This window comes from Globicephala melas, chromosome 4 (genome assembly GCF_963455315.2).
Source record: "Globicephala melas chromosome 4, mGloMel1.2, whole genome shotgun sequence".
Lineage (NCBI taxonomy): Eukaryota > Metazoa > Chordata > Mammalia > Artiodactyla > Delphinidae > Globicephala > Globicephala melas.
This window is the reverse complement of record NC_083317.1, coordinates 95358697-95375242: the sequence shown is the minus strand read 5'-3', so window position 1 is coordinate 95375242 and position 16546 is coordinate 95358697.

Below are 16546 nucleotides of genomic sequence, written 5' to 3'. Positions count from 1 at the left end.
TTGTTACACACTAGAAACTAACACAACATTGTAAATCAACTATACTTCAATAAAAATAAATAAATAAAGTAGAGGTCTGTTTCCAGTGGTCCCCACAGCTCACTGAATATCCTACTACTCTAACAGCTACAGAGTCAGTCCGTAAACCAGGAGCTCCTTAAGGCAGGGACTGAAAGTTCTTCAGAAGTTATTACTCCCAGAACAGGACCCAATACATGTTACGAACTGCATTGCGTTCATCTCAAATCCGTATGTTGAAGCCCTCCCCCACAGTGACACTGGGACTTTAAGGAGATAATTCAGGTTCAATGAGGTCATAAGGGACCCTAATCCAATAGAACTGGGGTCCTTATAAGAAGAGGAAGAGACACCAGAGAGCTCTCTCTCTCTCCTCATGGGCGCAGAGGAGAGGGCATGGGAGGACACAGAGTGAGGCGGCGTCTACAAGTCAGGAGAAGAGGCCTCACTAGACTCCAATCTTGCCAGCACCTTGATCTTGGACTTCCAGCCTCCAGAACGGTGAGAAAATTAATTTCTGTTGTAAGCTGCCCAGTCTGTGGAATTTTGTTACAGCAGCCTGAGAAGACTCATACAGAAAGGAAAACTTTTTAACAAAATCCCTACAACCAGACCACACACAATTCTAAATTCCAAAGAAGAAGGGAAGACAGAAACTAATTTGTATTGAGAGCCAATGTATGTGGCAGCTTTGTGCCAGCTGCTTCTCAAAGAAATTCACCAGCTGTCTTCTTATCCTGGGGAAACTTGTGTTCATCCATCCAAATGCCCACATGGGAAGCATTGCCCCCAGTGTCGTTTCTCATCCTCTAGAATTTTCTTTTCCCAGCTGCAGGCTGGCTGTGATTTCATCGGTGTGTGAACTTAGAATCAGCTCTTCACTAGGTGAGATGAAATTAGGCAACCCAAAGTTCTCCTGTCCCGCTAGGTATTGCTCCTAAACGCCCCCATGGACATCTGCAAACACCCAAGAGTAAATGCTGTGCTTCTCACGCTGAGTCGGACTTTATGGCCTATGTTCCATTTTGATCAACAAAACTTAGTGAGAAAACTGGGCTTGCTGTGAGGAATGAGCCAAAACCAGTGTCAGGTTTTCATCATGAACCTTGTCTTTCCCTTCAATAACAGACATCAGGCCACCTGCAAAAACATATCCACGACTTTTCAAAAAATAAATATTCACTACAGATTTGTGAGTACTGCCTCTGTACTTCAAGTGCGCCAATGGAACCTTTTCCTCTTGATGGTGGAAGCGAGGCACACAGGTAAGAGTGGAGAGCAGTGCAGCCTCGCGTCCTGTGCAAGGCTCTTCAGAACTGCTGGTCTTGAATCCTGAGGGCTGTTCACCAGTCGCTGGATGTGAGGCCTTGAGCAAGTCCTTTAACCTCTTCATGTCTCAGTTTTCTCTCTCAACATTGATGATAACCTCATAGTGAGGATGAAATGAGGTAATATATACAAAGCACTCCCGATCGTGCAGAGCAAAGAATAAGGCTTCGAGGAGAGTTAGCCAGTAGCTGTCCTCCCATCAGGAAGAGAAGAAGAGGAGAGAAAGTGTTAAAAAAGTGTAACCTTCTCTATAAAAAAATTCCTGCAAGATTTTTTTCCTGCAGCTTCTTTTGTTGGTTTATTGTACAAAACATGGAAAGAACATGTGGCAGGCTAGTACTTTACGATGTTAATCAACATCTCTTCCCCGTGTTTCCTTAAAAGAACGCCTCCCTTCCCCCATTCAGTGGAGGCTCTCACGGAGCCAGGAAGGGGTGAAACTGGAGAAGAGGAAAAGAAAGGCCTTTGGTGACTAAAGTCAACGTTTTGATTTGTAAATCCTAGACCAGGACAAGAAGTACATGAATAAACAATAGATTTGGAAGACTGCAAGGTGATACAAGAGGCAGTTCGCCTGTCCCGGAGGAGCAAAAGATTCTCTGGGTAGAAACGCAAAGAACAGCCCTGAGAAGGGGCTCTGTGTTCTTCCCACTCCTGCCCCAGCGCCCAGCCAGTCCCAGGGAGGGGAAGATGGCAGAAACCTACGGGAGGGTTTGGGGAATGTGGGTGGAACTCAGGAGGGCTGCAAGGTTTATGCAGCAACCTCAAATGCAACACGGCGGGGCTGGCAGAGGGCATATCCAGGCTGCTGGGGCTGCGATGGCCTCAGAAGTTCCCTGTTTCCCATAAGGTTCATGGAGCAGCTGAATATTTCCCAGTAGGGCTAAGAAGTTCTGAGAGAAAACCCATCTGGGTGAAGCTTTGGACAAGCAAGGAGGCTCCAGCATCAGTCTGGTCAACCAACTCCCTTGGAGGCCAGATGGGAATCAGGGCGTCTCAGCAAGGACAATGTCACTGATGAAGACTGTGGGGACTCCATGCCTCCGTTGCCCCGCTCCTAATCCAGTGCCACCATTAGAGCTTCCTGGAATTTACCTAAAACATCAAAGAAATGGGGTCCTAAATTAGCTGAGCCCAGGACTGCCACACGTAGGGGTACAGGTCGTTCATTGCAGAGAGGTGCCCCGGGGAGCAGGTGGAGATCAAATCTGGTGGGTGCTTTGCCATCACACCACGTGTGCTAATGTGGGGCTGCACCGGCCTGGAGGAATACTTTTTCCAGTTGGCACAATGATGTCATGGGCCATTGGCAGCTTGACTGAATCAACCCGATTTCCAGAATTGACGGAAACGTTTTCACCGCAAGCAGATTGGGGATCTAAGTAGAAATTAATTTGGAGTACATAAAAATAATGTCTATTGCACCTCTGAATCTGTGGCCTGACGCTGTGACCATTTTATAGAGAACTATATAAAGAAACTCACCCCCCCTAAAAACAAAAAACTCACCACTATTTGTATCATGGTTAATATATTGGTATCTTTTCTTTCAGTCTTTTCTCTATATAGTTTTCCATAATTAATATACAAGGTATATGCTCTTTGGTATCATGCATTTTCTATTTAAAAATGTATCACAGGGGAAATCATAGAGTCAGTGGATCTCAATCTCGTCTGCATTTTTGAATACCTGAGGTTCATACACAAATGCCAGTCCCCTGATTATTTCAAACATATTGAATAAAATAAGACAAAAGCTAAAAACAGAAACAAATGTCAGTCCCCAAGGCCATTTTCCCAGACCAATGGAATCAGAAATTTAATATGCTACCAGATGCTAGAATCACTAGCTCAAGGCGCAACTGAGTATAGAAGATGTCTGAGGACTGAGTCGTCGAGAGCTCATTATTTATGTCAGTGCTTTTCAAACATGAATGTGGTGAATCACCTGGAGGTGCTGTTAAAATGCAGATTCTGATTCAGCAGGGCTTGAGGGGGGCCTGAGATTCTGCATTTCTCACATGTGATTCACTGGTCGGTGAACCATGGGCTTAGAGGTCAGGAAGATGAAGAAGATTTTAAAAAATTCATTTATAGTTTAAGCATTTTCCCAAGCTATTAAAAACTATCTTTGAACTATTATATTCAATATTTATACATTCCATAGAATGAATAGGCCATATTTTTCCCTTAACCATTTCCCTACTGTTTGTCAATTTGTTTTCAATTTTGTTATTGTAATCAATGCAGCAATAAACTTCTTTGTGCATACTTCTTCGTCCCCAACTTTTAAATGAGCAACGAATAGAGGAAAGAGATAAAGGTGGTGAAGTGAGCCCAGTGTAGCACAACCATCTAAGGTGCAACTTCCCACCCAGCATGGCCAGTGTGACCATGTGTGCTCAGGCAAGTCGAGTAATGACTTTTTTTGCCTCAGTTTTCTCTGCTGTAAAATGGGCTTTTTCTTTTCTCATATTCTTAGGGAAAAAGGAGTTCATAAAGCGATCTGCAACTCAGTACTTCCTTCTGTGGAGCCACTGTGTCATGAGATATTCATCCCCGCTCAGGGACAATGACCAGGTGTGCCAACTGCAGTCCCTGGAGTCACCCTACCCTGAATCCTCCCAGGTACAGAATCACTGGTGCCACAATAATGAGGAAATACTGGATTTGGCCCACCCTTTGCTGTTTGGATTTCAGTGCCAGGGTAGGAGGTCTGAAAAACATGAAAAGAAACAGCTGAATTCCAAGACACTCCTTCAGATAAAGTTTCCTTTAAAACATTTTTACCGTTCATCAATATTTATAAAGTGATGACTAGATACAGCTACATTCCTCTTGGGCCATGTCTAGAACACACCCATAATAACTGATACAATTGTTGTTTGTTGGGGGCAAGGGGACACTTTTAGAGGCAAGCTTCTTTGAAAATGAGGAACCAAGTCAGCCCCACGTAGCAAAAAAATAAAATCAAAATCGGTTACATGAGCACTAAAAGATGAATGCAATTTTTAAGGGCAACATCGTGTGGTAGAAAAATCATGGGATTCGGGATCCTGGTTTGATTCCCAGTTTGGCCTCTTGCTAGCAAACTGGGAGCAAGTTAATTAACCACTCTGAGCTCCAGTTCCTTCCTCAGGAGGCACTATGCAAGTTATTATAAACTCAGAGAAAAATACTTTTCTAGAAGGAGTTGATTATCTGGCCCTCTGAGAAGGCAGGATGTTAGTAAATACTTGAATACTTGAAGACTGAGGCCCCTAAGGGTTTTATCCTGTATTCTTAGTCTAATCTTTGAGAGACACAAGAAAGCTTCCAAATAAGTCCCTCAGTAGGTACCACGTGGTGCTGGAATTTCCAAACCACTCATCTTTTGGGTTAGGATTCTCATCCCTTGCTTATATAAGAATTACCTGGGAAGAATGCTTTAAATGCCAATGTCCAGGCCCCACCCTCAACCAAGGAAGGCCATGCTCTGGTATTGTTTACAGAGCTCCCAGACGATTCTATTGTATAGTCTGAGCTCAGAACCACTGAATTACAATCTTAAGCACCTATTGAAAATCCAGACAGGGAAAACTGTAAGTTATTTTCCTTCCAGCAACTCCCGTTTCAAGAAATTTGTCACATTAGCCAATCAGTTCCTCCACAGTGCTTTGCCAGAAGGGACATAAACAAGTGCTTCCGGATGTCCAGATGATGTACAACCCAGAAGAGCCTAGAAGCCTTGCACCGCTACAAAGAGGCAACGTGAGAATAAACTTGTTCGACCTCAACATCATCGATTACCTTTTACTGAGTCACTACTAGGTGTCAGGTACCGTATGCCAAGCATTTCACATTTTATTTTTACAATACTGTTATGGAGGCTGCAGACGGAGGTAGGGGAAGTGTGGGTATGGAGTAGGAAGACAGCGCAGCTTTTCTGGAAAACAACTCGGCAGTATACGCCAAGAGCCGTCAAAATGTTCACATTCTTTGGCCAAAGAATTCCACGTCAAGGTGACTATCCCACGGGAAGGGTCACAAATTCAGACAGTGCTTTTGTTCACAAAGATGTTCATTGCAGCAGGGTTTATCTTAGTAAGAAACTGGGAATAACTTGAATCCCAACAAATGGATGGTGATTGCACAAATGTTGCTACATTGTACACTGGAGTATAATACAACCACTGAAGATATTTTCCTCTGTGAATACTTTTATTACAAGGAAAATGTTTTATTATAACAAAGTAAGTTTTAAAATAGTATCTGTGCTGTGATTCAAAGTTCCAAGAATGGCAAATAGTTGGAGAATTTGTTATACTACAAGCTTGGTTGCAATTGGCAAGACCCCATTTGTACCCTCATCTCCTTCAGAGAGCAAGCTTCGCATGGTTAAAAAAGTATACTGCCAAAGTTAGAATCTTTTAAGAGCAAACGCTTTGATTGAGCATGTCATGGTGCTACAGTCATCCCTGTTTTGGTTCATGCGCTAAGGCTTGAGTGTGCGGCCCCCTCTCCAAACAAAGCCAGGCTGAGAGGCTAATGTAAATAGTCAGAGGAAACGGAAAACAAATGACAACTGATTTAGAATACAACCAAAATATTTGTTTCACGAGTTTTCCTTACTACTAGCATCGGGTTCTCTGTGGGTGTGAAAAGAAGAGGAACTGAGAAAGAAGGGAAAATTTGCAGAGGAGAAAACAAAGGAAATGGAGCATGTGGGGGGAAAGCAAACAACTGCATCTCAGTTTGCTGAAGGAATTTCGGATCTCCCAGTGCATTCGCAGAATCTGCTTATTCCTCACACAGCCAGGTGTGCTTTCAGGACATTGCCATTTTCTGACATTGTGCATCTCTTCTGAGGATGGCCTGAGCAAAACTGACCCCACGACATTTTTCAGGATGATGTTGTCCTGTTGCAAACTTCCTTTTCCCTCCTGAGTCCCAAAACCCAGGCACCCGAAGCCTTTTTGCTTCCCCAATAGGACAAAACTCCGGTCCCAGATATGACAGTCCCAGCCTTTTCCAATCTGAGACAGTTTTTGATTAAAGAAAAAAAAAAAAGGAGGGGGGAGTGGAAAGGAAGACACGCCCTCTGTTAGAGTAGTTGTGCTTTTATCATCCATTGGTTGAGAACATGTGGAGTGACCAAAGCTACCATAAATTCAAAACTAATTTTTTAATGAAGTTGCATTTTTAAGAGCCATAACAGCGTCCACATACTTTTTTTTTTTTGGATTTCCTTCCCATTTAGGTTACCACAGAGTATTGAGTAGGGTTCCCTGTGCTATACAGTAGATTCTCATTAGTTATCTATTTTATACATCGTATCAATAGTATATATATGTCAATCCCTGTCTCCCAGTTCATCCCACCCCCCCATCCCCCTTGGTATCCATATGTTTGTTCTCTACATTTGTGTCTCTATTTCTGCTTTGTAAATAATATCGTCTACACCTATTTTATCAGATTCCACATATATGCGTTAATATACGATATTTGTTTTTCCCTTTCTGACTTACTTCACTCTGTATGACAGTCTCTAGATCCATCCACGTCTCTACAAATGACCCAGTTTCGTTCCTTTCTATGGCTGAGTAATATTCCATTGTATATATGGACCACTCTTCTTTATCCATTCCTCTGTTGATGGGCATTTAGGTTGTTTCCATGTCCTGGCTATTGTAAATAATGCTGTGATGAACATTGGAGTGCATATTCCTCTTTGAATTATGGTTTTCTCTGGGTATATGCCCAGTAGTGGGATTGCTGGGTTATGTGATAGTTCTATTTTTGTTTTTTTATGGAACCTCCGTACTGTTCTCCATAGTGGCTGCATCAATTTACATTCCCACCGACAGTGCAAGAGGGCTCCCTTTTCTCCACATACTTTTGAAAAATGGAATGTGTGAGGCATTTTATGCAAGCTGCCTACAGACCATGCTTGACATTTACGAGGTTTTAAAAACAAGCCAGGACTCAGGACTCTCTACCTGCCTAGCACCTTGGCCTCTATCTGTTCTATTCTCTCAAGGCCTGCAGATGAGACTAATCCTTGTTCTCCTATCCTGCCCCTCTTAGCGAGCTATTGAGTAACCCTCCCAGGTAACTGTGCTTATCACCAAAGGGAGCAGGATACTAACATTTATTGAACATGTGCTGAGTTCCAGGCACTGTGCTGTGAAATACTCTTATTAGCTGCATTTTACAGATGGGAAAACTGAGGGTAGAGCGGTTAAGCTAGGAAATGCTGGAACTGGGATCATGTGACTGCAGAGCCCTTTTACCTGCAACCTACTGGAACTGTCTAATGTTTCACCCTCCTGGGTAAAATCGCCTTTATATTGAAGGGGAATTTGGGCACCTGAGCAGAACTATTTTGCAAATAACAGCACAGATGTGGACGTCTGTCTTCTGGGCCAGGTCATTTTTGTCATCCTGGGCTGCTGATCCAGGCTATTTTTATGATATTATGATATATCGTATAATAATGATATATATGATAATTATATAATAAAGAATATAATGATGACATATCATAAAAGTAGGCTACTTCTTTCAGTTCTTTTATTTATTTTTGCCATTAAGTTACATTTTTTTTAACATCTTTATTGGGGTATAATTGCTTTACAATGGTGTGTTAGTTTCTGCTTTATAACAAAGTGAATCAGTTATACATATACATATGTTCCCATATCTCTTCCCTCTTGCATCTCCCTCCCTCCCCCCTCCCTATCCCACCCCCTTCCTTCAGTTCTTAATAAGAGCAGCGAAACTGAAGCCTCGAAAAATATAGGAATTTGATCTTGTGTCAGGTTGCTGTGCACTGGAATGTAAAATTGCTCTCCAAGTATTTCAGAGCCAGGCAGATGATTTTTTTAGTCTAAAAACTGGTTAAATTAAATCAGGCTTTGAAGTCCTTTGTGAATACCACCGTTCTTTAAAGATTTCTTGTAATCCAGATGTTTAACTCCTTGTCTAAAACTCTTTGATTGGGGCAAATCCACCTGGGAACATATCAAAATGCAGCTTTCCTATGAGGTTTTCCTCTCTCTTCATCGCATTCTGGTTCCTATAAGTCTGAGCGCTCCCAGTGACTTGTCTCTTAGCATAATGGCCCTCTTGTGTCAAGGCAGATCATGTTTACATTTAAATTAGTTATAAGAGTTTGTAAAAATTGCAGAAAGGATCCAACTCTCTTCTCCAATGTTAAGAGGCACCGCTATTCTCCAGCCTTTGGGATCATCTTTGCTTTTAATGGCCGAACAAAATATAATTTTAAGAAATTCCATGCTCTCCACAAATTTTCTGGGAGAACTCATTTTCCTGATGCGTGGCTGTCACCTCTCACTCCAAACCTCTCCTCGTGGTCTCATTTCGGTCTCCCCGGCCTTCCTCATCACCAGTCTTCTCAGCTGCTGTCCTTTTCGTTATCACTTTATCCCCAACGTGGACTCACTACCCTTCTCCTCATTCTCCGAGGCAATGCTGTTTTATGTAATAGACTTCACCGAATGTTTGGAGGTAACAAAGACGAATCACGGTGCAGATTAAGAAACAATTCAGAATTAGATATGCAACACCAGTGTTCCTGAATTTCCTTGGTATCCTGACATGCTTTCCCAGCTTGCTGTCTTGCCACCTGCTATAACAAGAACTGGACGATAAGGTGTGTCAGAATAAAGTCATCATCACTACTGCAAGACCAATTCTGTGTCCCTAGTCAATCCCAGGACCCATGGGGCCCAGACTCACATGATATGACACTCAAAGAAACAGTTCAGGAGCGAAGAGACACCTCAATCTCTAACTGCATCTGTTGAAGGATATGAGAGGCATTTGGTCCAAAGCCCACTGAACCTTTCTCCTCTCCTCTCCTCTTTCACCTCCTGTGGTCATTCCAGAGCCTCTCACTCTCCAAAATTCCTTACTCGCAATTCTCCTCTATTTCTCTTCCCAATGTCCAGCCAAAGTGGATTTTTAATATATCTCTTTTTCTTTTAAAACTTTATTGTGTACGTCAGTTTAGTCTCTCAGGTTTCCTTGAGTTTGTCTGTTTACCTAGTTCCAGTATTCAGGGCTATAGAGAAAAACCCCGGGAGTTCTGACCATCAAGCAAGAATCTTCCTCCACTCAGAAGCCAGGAAGGGAGGAGAAATCTCAAAATGTATATATTGATCTTTCCTGTCCCTATTATGCATTAATATTTTTCTCTGCTCTAGTTCAGGAGACAAACCCACCTTGGTAAGTTAAGAACAAGGTAATGGCCTGTTAAGAAAGCAACATCAGGACTGTCTATCTAGCAGTGGGGGGAGCCAGTAGAGCAATGGTTCTCAAAGTGTGGTCCCTGGACCAGCAGCGTCAGCACTGCCTGGGAACTGGTTAGAAATGCAGAGTCCCTCAGACTCGACTCCAAACCTACTGAACCAGGCATTCTGGGCTGGAACCCAGCACCCTCTGTGTTTCAACAAGCCCTTCAGGTGATTGTGAGGCAGGTACAGTTTGAGAAGCAATTCTTTTTTTTTCCTGATCTGGACTTTCCCAGGCCAAAGAACTCATTAAACTTGATTCCAATTCCAGCGTTGCCTCCTTTCAGTTCCATGACCTCCACCAAATCACTAAACCTCCCCAAGCCTGCGAGGAGACCGTATTGGACTTTCTGCTGCAGAGTCACAGGACTCCTCATGTCAAAGGCTGACCTCACCATGATTAAATTCCATGGCTCCCACCCACGGGGGCTCAACATGCCTTCTTTCTTTCTTCCTCTCTCTTTGGGGAGCTGCCAACATCTTCTCTGTCCCTTAGGGTGTTGAACCCCCAAGTTTGGGGACCATTTCAGTAATAATAATAATAATAATTCCCAACTCCTTTATGATAGTGACATTGAAATGACAGCCCCAGAATCTACACGATCAGCTGGTTCTTGGCCAATAATGGAATCAAATCTGCTTCCCCAGTGCAGGTACACTTCCTGAAAATCAGCACCCTTGGAACTGGGATAAAGCACTTTGACCAAATACAGTTCTGTTAGGTAAACGGCTCACCTATAACTAGAACGGGAAGCCAGCAAGGGATTAAAATCAGCAGTTGAAACAATGTTTCAACTTTAAATAGATCTCTCTCCACTCATCACTTCCTAACCCCTCCTCTTCTCCAGCAAGCTCCTAATTACTACGGGTTAGAGTCCCCAGTAGCAATTGCTTTCATCAAGGCATTTAAAGCTTCGCTCTAGGAGCTCTGTCACCAGAGCACAGCCTTAACACTTTGCCCATTAGTGCCCAACCAGAAAGATTTTGGTGAAACAGAGGGTTTTTGCTGCCTGGTTGCTGATTCTCTAGGTTCTGGGCTTTTCAGGAGAAGGTAGCAATTACCCCTGGTCACAGTGGGGCACATCCTCGGATGCAGCAATGAGCCCGAAGCCACAGAGGGAGGAAAAGGTTGCAGCCCCAGAGAGCAGAGAGATATACCCAGTACTGACTTGCACACCTGCTGGAAGGAAGAAAGGGAGGAAATAGAAAGCCATCTCCCTGCCCTGGAACTGCCCTCACACTCCCCAGAAGAAAGTTTTTGGCTACCTGAACAAATGCTTCTCCAATGGTAATGTGCATATGAATCACCTGAGGATCTTATTAAAACATACATTTTGATTCAGCAGTGGGGGTGGGCCTGAGAGTCTGCATTTTTAACAACCTCCCTGGGGAGGCTGATCCGACTGTGCAGAGCCCACATTTTGAGTAGAGTGACCCTAACTGCTCCATTTGTGAGGTCCTTGGCTAAGAGAAGGAACTGTGAAAACACAATTGATTCATTAGCTGGGAGTAACTGTAAGCATTTCTGCTGTGCTATCATCAACCTGAACCTCAACAGTGTGAGTTAAAATATTATCTTACTCAGAGTCTGTCTGTTTTTACCTTTTTTTCAGAAAAAAAGACAGTTTAAGTAGTATGTGTATTCTGTTGTTTTGTGTGTGTCAGTGTGTATTATATTTCCATTTCCTTAGTTACATTTTTGCTTAAATGCAAAACTGATTCCAGAGCACAAGATATGGGAGTGGGAGGGACAAGCGTCACTCCCAGCCAGGGCAGTGGTTTGGTGGGTAGAACATAGAGTTTAGAACCAACAATTAAGGTTCTCAGCCTCGGCCGAGCTATTTTCCAAAACACCACCCTGGCCAGTTCTTCTCAGACTTGTTTGAGAGATTGAGTGCTTGGCAATCACAATGCTTCCAACAAGGCACAATGGAGGAAATATTTATGTTTTACATAATGATATGATACAATTTAACCGGCAGAAAACAGGGCTCTCATAAATGAATGCGGCATAAAATAACAACTCGCCCTAAGAACTGAAAATGAGCCCCCAGTTTCATTTGTAAAATGAGGTTAATAACCCTACCTCACAGAGGGAGACCTCTGATCCTTGAGTTGGAGCCAAAGACATGCCCAAGATCTTTGCTCCCAAAGCTTCCACAGCGATCACCACACAGCCCACCAGATGGCAACCGTGATGTCCACTGCCACTGGCTGCCACTTATTTAGCACCATCTACCAGGCAACAGATACTATGCTAAGGGCCTTGCAAATATCTCATTAAACTGGACGAAACTCCTCTAGGTGAGTATCTTCATTAACTACATGTTACAGACGAAGGAACTAAACCTGAGAAAAGTTAAAGCAGTGGTTCCCCTACAGGGTTCATTGGTAGACTTCAGTCCTCACTCATCTTTCAACGGGCCACTCGCCAGCCCACGTGCCCAGCTCCTTCTCCCGTGCTAGGAATTTGCTTTCTTCCTCAAGAAATTAACATGTGGCTTTTGACCAAGCAAGTCTCCATGGCGGTATTAATCTTTTCTGAGCCGCAATTCCTTTGATCATCCATTGAAGGCCATGGACTCTCTGCCCAGAAAAACGCACATAAGCAAACACACCGTCTTGCATTCAACTTCAGGGGGTTTGTGAATCCCAAGCAAAGAACTTCTATCCTACAGAGTTTAGAAAGACAAAGAGGGTCTTTTCAGGCTTCAAGCTGAACATGGCCTGCTATTCCACACGCTAGCCTGAAATGTTTTCCTTAGCCATTTTCCTGATCATTTTATTTTTCAAATATTTATATTGATAAAAGATTAAACAGACCCTAAATATAAAAATATTCCCTGGCACCAGGATGCCGATGGCGCTTCCAACTTTTTTTAAGCATCAGTCATCAAAGAGACTGTCTTTCTATTATTAGTAGAAAATATCAGTTCAGATTAGGGACCATCCAGAGAATGCTTGTTCCTCTTTCTCTCGGTATCCGAATGAAAGAAGATCCTTAGAGCAAAACAACATTATTGCTCCCCTCACCCCCCGGTTTTTTGACATAAGAAGAGACTTGAGCTGTTGACAAAAATTACAGAGGTGAGAAATAGAGTCTGGTGGTTTCTATAACCTCCAAATAAGAAAAAAACAAAAACAAAAACAGTAGGAGTTAGGAGGAAGGGAGAAAGGGAGGAAGGAAAGACAGAGATCAGATATTTATGTTTAGAATAATTTGAAATTAATTTTTGTTGTGTCTCCTACAGATCCATGTTTCTCAAAGTGCGCTCCCTGGCCCAGCGGCATCAGCACCGTTTGGGAACGTGTTAAAAAGGCAAATTCTCAGACCCCACCTCAGGCCTACTGAATCAGAAACATTAGGGAGGGGACAGAGCAGTCTGTTTTGAACAAGCCCTCAAGGCGATTCTGATGCACTAAACCTTGAGAAGCACAGTTGTGGACAGAAGGAACCCTCTCGCAGAAGGAACCCTCCCAGCTAGTCCTATATCAAACCACTGGCCCATAATAAAAGGAGAGCATGGAGAAGAGCACATTGGTAAGGGAACGAGTGTTCATGGAGCGACAACTACAAGTCAGGCACTGTATGTTCATGATCTCAGGTCACCCTTCCATAAGCCCTAAGCATTTTTACTCTTGTCTCCATTTTAAAGATTTCTTTAAAAGAGAGAGATTTCACAAGGTCATGTAACTGTTCAAGCTTACAGACCCACTAAATAGTGGGCTCACAGTAGGAAATTTGAAAAGTATAAAAAGTTATAAAGAAGAATAGTATAGGAATTACCCACAACCCCACTCAAACAAACCACTATTAGCATCTAATATATCTCCGTATTTTTTTTTCCCCTGTGTACAACCCCTCTGGATTTAGAGTTCAAGCTCCAGAGAGGGTTCCTTTCTCTGAGATCTGAAGACCCCAAAACTAATGCCTTAGCTCCCAGCCTTGTCCTGATACCCCTGATGTCTGGATCCTTCGGTTCTCCCTCCGTCCCTACCTTTGATCATATACAGAAGGAAGAGCTTAGTGAATTAAACAAGTGATGCTGAAAGCTGACCTAAAACGAAGCAGGAGCAAAGACCCTACTCTAAGATTGAGCCAGATGTGGAGTGAGCTATGTACACTCTGTTCCCTAGACAGAGGATGGAGGCTTGTTCTGAGACGTGCGGGTCTTGTGCTGGGGCTGAGGAGAACTGCTGATTCTGGCACACACTGAGAGTGCCTGTCCGGGCCAGGACACCGTGGTCTCTGCACCACCAGCCAGGTCCTGTGCACCAGAGTTGGGGAATGGAAGTCATCAAAATTCTGGACGGCACTTTGTGATGTTTGGATAGTTTTCTATTTAACCCCTGTGGAGACTGGTGTGTGTCTGTTTCGTGCCAGACTCAGAGAAAATAGTAAAGATAAAAGACAGGAGGCTGAGGCGTATAGATGTTGTTTTCATAAAGTGTTTGTTTTCCTTGCTGTTAAGACCACTTGTCCAAGTGTATCATTCTGAGTTTTATTAAAGTGCCGCAAGAAGAAAAAAGCCAAAATGTTTTTAGACTATATAGCTGTGGGAGCCCAAACATAATGAGCTTCCTCTTTTGAAAAAAAAGAGAAGAGAGAAAGAAAGAAGGAAAGAAAGAAAGAATGAAAGAAAAAGAAAGAAAGAAAGAAAGAAAGAAAGAAAGAAAGAAAGAAAGAAAGAAAGAAAGAAAGAAAGAAAGAAAAGAAAGGAAAAAGCTTAGCATTTTTCCCCAACCCTGCCATTAATTCTAAGAAACCTGGAAGCAATTACTGTCCTCCTACCACCCCAAGCCCTTAGTTTTCACCAAACATAAAATGAAAATGAAGATAACCTGCAAAGATTTTATATGACAGAGATTTGTCACATTCCGCCTGTGGATAATTGAAATTTACAATTAACAATTCTGTCAGAAGAAAGCCTTTTAGTCTCAGAGGTCCTTTATTATGTATGCTAATAGGACAATTTAGGATAAAGGCAGGTAGTAGGTTCTAAAAACAAAAGCACCATTATGTAAGTTAAGGAGTAAAACAAGTCATTCACGTATGAGAGAGAAATTTTAGTATATTTTACTTACCTACTTTCCAATAGATAATATATTCATATAGTTCAAAATTCAGACAGTACAAAAGGAGAGAGAATGAAAAGAGTCTTTTCACATCCCTCTTCTCCACCCTCCAGGGGTAATCAGAGCCTCTGGAGTTCTTTGTGTTCTGGCGGAGGAATATTATGCATAAACAAGCAACACACATATAGTTTTAGGCCCTATCTTCTAATGCAAATAGGAACACACTGTTCAGTAACACTGTTACATGCCTTTTTTTTACACTTACAATATCTCTCTTTTTTTTTTTTTTTTTGTGGTACGCGGGCCTCTCACTGCTGTGGCCTCTCCCGTTGCGGAACACAGGCTCCGGATGTGCAGGCTCAGCGGCCATGGCTCACGGGCCCAGCCGCTCCGCGGCATGTGGGATCCTCCCGGACCAGGGCACGAACCCGTGTCCCCTGCATCGGCAGGCAGACTCTCAACCACTGCGCCACCAGGGAAGCCCTACAATATCTCTTGAATGTGTTTTCATATCAGTATATAAAGAACTTCCCCGTACATGATCCCTACCTTAAAATTATGCCCCATAATAGAGGTTCCTTCTAACTGCCCTCATTGGTGTCTGTTTTGTCCCTTATTTTACTGTTTTTCTGTCTCTGCTTTTGTTGTAAGCCTTCCTTTCTGTTCCTCTTACATTGCACCTGGCTTAATGGAAGAAGATCCATCTTTGTGCTGCAGTGACCCTAAGCTTCCAAGAACTCTGGTGATAGCATGTTTGAAGAAAATTCCTGAGGTTGGGAGCTTGTACCTTTTTGGAGAGACGGATATGTAACAGGATGTAAGGAGCAAGGAGTAGGAGCAATGGGAAATATCAATAGAACCAAGATGAAAGATAAAGGCAATGTAAGAACCAAACATTTGGGATAATACACCCCAAGTAGATCAATCATCGATGATGATTTGGATGACTGGACCAGTAAAAGCTGTTTTTCTATGTGAGGAGTCTGGTAAATGCACAAGTGCCTCACAGATTAAAGCAGTAGAAGACGGATTATGCGGATGGGCAGACGGAAATTGTGCACAGGGAGCTATAGAAATCAATGTCATCGCTACAGATGGGAATGTAAGTTGATATATTTCTAGTGTCCAACTTAGAAAAAATATCAAAAGGATTAAAATGCACACACCCTATGGAATTATTCAGGAACTCCTATTATTTTAGGAAAACAAGGATGAATGAAGTTATCACATTATTCAAAACAGCAAAAAATGGAAACCATCTAACATATCAAACATAAGAGACTAATGTAGTAAATTATGGTGCATCCACAAGCTAATACACTATCAGCTGTAAAACACGTTTATAGGTTTGAGAAAATGTTCTCCATAGATTTCAAAATTATAAAAAATTATAACAGCAAAAAGCCTCACTCTGTACATTTATTTTAATGTAATGATAATAGCAAATGTTTGTTTAGACTCACCATGTCCCAGATGCTCTTTGCAGCATTTTAACTATGTTAACTCCTTTAAGCCTTACAATACCAAAAAATTAGGAACTGTGGTTTTTTTCAAATTCGCCCATGAGAAAACTGGGTATAGAGCAGTTAAGCAACTTGGATGAGATGGCATGGCTGGCAAGTGGAAGGCTGGTAACTGGTCTCAGGTCACTGGTCTCAGGTCTTCTGGTTAATAGCCACACGCTTAAGCACATGTGACAATGCCTACCTATGTATGGAGAAACCTAGGAGACAAATGGAATTAGGCTGTTTTTGAATGGTGACCATAGGAGAGAAGATGCATCTCTGCATAGAAGGAACTCATCTTCTGAAAGCAGCTCTTTAAGAGAG